Consider the following 4,113-nt stretch of genomic DNA (forward strand, 5'->3'; position numbering starts at 1 on the left):
AAACAGGATAAAAGAAAAAAAATCCAAAGTTCAGTAACTTCAAAAACTGAAGGTAGACAAGCCCATAAATATGAAAAAGAATCAGCACAAGAACTCTGAGAATTCAAAAAGCCAGAATGCCTTCTTTTTTCCAAATGACCACATAAAACTCTCCAGCAGAGGTTCTGAAATGGGCTGAAATTACAGAAATAGAATTCAGAATATGGATAGGAATGAAGATTATTGAGATGCAGGAGAACATTGAAACCCAATACAAGAAAGCTAAGAATCATGAAAAAACAATGCAGGAGCTAACAGACAAAATAGCCAGTATAGAAAAGAACATAACCAACCTGATAGATCTGAAAAACACACCACAGGACTCTCATAATGCCATTGCAAGTATTAATAGTAGAATAGAGCAAGCTGAGGAAAGAATCTCAGAACCTGAAGACTGGTTTACTGAAATAAGAAAGTCATACAAGAACAGAGAAAAAAGAATGAAAAGAAACAAACAAAACCTCTGTGAAACATAGGAATATATAAAGAGACAAAATCTATGACTCATTATTGTCCCTGAAAGAGGTAGGGAGGATGAAACTAACTTGGAAAACATATTTCAGGGTATCAAGCAGGAGAACCTTCCCAACCTAACTAGAGTGGCCAACATCCAAATTCTGGAAATTGTGAGAACCCCCACGAAACACTTCCCAGGCAGATGTTCCCCAAGATAGATAATCATCAGATTTTCCAAGGTTGAAATGAAAAAAAAAAAAAAATGTTAAGGGCAGCTAGAGAGAAAGGACAAGTCACCTACAAAGGGAAGCCCATCAGACTAACAGCAGACCTCTCAGCTGAAACCCCACAAGTCAGAAGAGCTGAAACCCTGTAAGTCAGACCTACTTTACAAGAGCTCCAGAAGGAAGTACTAAATATGGAAAGGAAAGACCATTACCAGCCACTACAGAAACACACTGAAGTACACAGACCAGTGATGCTATAAAGCAACCACATAAACAAGTGTGTAAGACAACCAGTTAACATCATGATGACAGGATCAAATCCACACATTTCAATACTAACCTTGAATGTAAGCAGGATAAATGTTCCAATTAAAAGGTACACAGTGGCAAGCTGGATAAAAAACCAAGACCTGTTGGTATACTGTCTTCAAAGGATCCATCTCACATGCTGTGACACACATAGGCTCAAAATAAAGGGATGGAGAAAAATCTATGAAGCAAATGGAAAACATAAAATAAAACAGGGTTGCAATCCTAGTTAAAAACGAAGCAGACTTTAAACCATCAAAGATAAAAGAAGGACATTACATAATGGTAAAGAATTCAATTCAATGAGAAGAGTTAACTATCCCAAATATATATGCCCCCAACACAGGAGCACCCACATTCATAAAGCAAGTTCTTAGAAATTTTCAAAGAGACTTAAACTCCCACACAATAGTAGCGGGAGACTTTGACAGCCCACTGACGATATTAGACAGATCACTGAGACAGAAAATTAAGAAAACTATTCAGACATAAACTCTGCACTGGATTAAGTGGACCTGATAGACATCTGCAGAACTCTCCACCCAAAAGCAAAAGTATATCCATTCTGCTCATCACCACATGACACATACTCTAAAATCAATCACATAATCAGACATAAAACACTCCTCAGCAAATGTAAAAGAACTGAAATCATAACAAACAGTCTCTTGGACCAGAGCCCAATCAAATTAGAAATCAATACTAAGAAATTCACTGAAAACCATACAATTACATGGAAATTGAATAACCTGCTCTTGAATGACTTTTGGGTAAATAATGAAATTAAGGTAGAAATCAAGAAGTTCTTTGAAACTAATGAGAACAAAGATACGATATACCAGAATCTCTGAGACACAGCTAAGGCAGTGTTAAGAAGGAAATTTATAGAACTAAATGCCCACCTCAAAAAGTTAGAAAGGTCTTAGGTTAACAACCTAACACCACAACTAAAAGAACTAGAGAACCAAGAGCAAGCCAAACACAAAGCTACCAGAAGACAAGAAATAATCAAAATCAGAGCTGAAGTGAAGGAGATTGAGATGAAAAAAACCATTCAAAAGATCAATGAATTCAGGAGCTAGTTTAAAAAAAAATAATAAAATAGACTGCTAGCTAGAAAAATAAAGGAGAAAGAGAGAAGATACAAATAAATACAATGAGAAATGACAAGGGGGATGTTACCACTTAGCCCACAGAAATACAACCAACCATCAGAGAATATTATAAACATCACTGTGCACATAAACTAGAAAATCAAGAAGAAATCGATAAACTCCTGGACACATACACCCTTCCAAGACTAAAAAAGGAAGAAATTTAATCACTGAACAGACCAATAATGAGCTCTGTAAAATTGAATCAGTAATAAATAGTCTACCATCCAAAAAAAGCCCAGGACCAGATGGATTCACAGCTGAATTCTATCAGATGTACAAAGATGAGCTGTTACCCTTCCTGCTGAAAGTATTTCAAAAAAATTGAGGAGGAGGAACTCCTCCTAAATCATTCTATGAGGCTGGCATCATTCTAATATCAAAACCTGGCAGAGACACACAAAAAAATAAAAATTCTTGCCAATGTCCTTAATGAACATCAATGCAAAAATCCTCAAGAAAATACTGGCAAACCGAATCCAGCAGTACATTAAAAAGCTTACCCTCCACTATCAAGTAGGCTTTATGCCTCAGATACAAATTTGGTTCAACGTAAGCAAGCCAATCAATGTGATTCATCACCTAAACAGAACAAAAAACAAAAGCCACATGATTATCTCAATAGATGCATAAAAGGCTTTCAATAAAATTCAATACCCCTTCATGTTAAAAAGTCTCAATAACCTAGGTATTGAGGGAACATACTTTAAAACAATAAGAACCATCTATGACAATTCTACAATCAATTTTATAATGAATGGGCAAAAGCTGGAAGCATTCCCCTTGAAAACCAACACAATACAAGAATTCCCTCTCTTACCACTCCTATTCAACATAATATTGAAAGTCCTGGCCATGGCAATCAGGAAGAAAAGAAATAAAGTGCATCCAAAAGGGAAGGGAGAAAGTCAAACTATTCCTCAGCCCCAAAGCTCCTTAAGCTAATTTAACAACTTTAGCAAAGTCTCAGCATACAACGTCAATATGCAAAAGTCACTAGCATTCCTATACACCAACAACAGTCAAGCCTAGAACCAAAACAGGAATGCAATTCCATGCACAATTGCCACAAAAAGAATAAAATACCTAGGAATACAGCTCACCAGGGGGGTGAAAGTTCTTTACAATGAGAAATACAAAATACTGCTCAAATAAATCAGAGATGACACAAACAAATGAAAAAAATTCCAAGCTTATGGATAGGAAGACTCAATATGATTAAAATAGCCATCCTGCCCAAAGCAATTTATAGAATTAATGCTGTGTCTATTAAACTACCATTGACTTTTTTGCAGAATTAGAAAAAAGTATTTTAAAATTCATATGGAACCAAAACAAGACCCCAAATAGCCAAGGCAAGCCTAAGCAAAAAGAACAAAGCTGGAGTCATCACATTAACTTCAAACTGCACTACAGGACTACGGTAACCAAAACAGCATGATACTGGACAGAAACAGATGCATAGAACAAAGGAACAGAACAGAGAACCCAGAAATAAGGCCACACACCTACAACCATCTGATCTTCAACAAACCTGATAAAAAAAGAGCAATGGGGGAAGAATTCCCTATTCAATAAATAGTGCCGGGATAACTGGCTAGCCATATGCAGAAGATTGAAACTGAACCGCTTCCATACACCATATATAAAAATTAACTCAAGATCGATTGAATAATTACATATAAAACCGAAAACAGACCAGGTGCAGTGGCTCTTGCCTGTAATCCCAGCCCTTTGGGAGGCCAAGGTGGGTGGATCACTTGGGGCCAGGAGTTTGAGACCAGCCTGGTCAAAATGTCAAAACCCTATCTCTACTAAAAATACAAAAATTAGCCAGGTATGGTGGCGCATGCCTGTAAACCCAGCTACTCAGGAGGCTGAGGCATGAGAACCACTTAAATCCAGGAGGTGGAGGTTGCAGTGAGCCA

The sequence above is a fragment of the Mandrillus leucophaeus genome, unplaced genomic scaffold (genome assembly GCF_000951045.1).
Source record: "Mandrillus leucophaeus isolate KB7577 unplaced genomic scaffold, Mleu.le_1.0 Scaffold949, whole genome shotgun sequence".
In the NCBI taxonomy this organism is placed as follows: Eukaryota; Metazoa; Chordata; class Mammalia; order Primates; family Cercopithecidae; genus Mandrillus; species Mandrillus leucophaeus.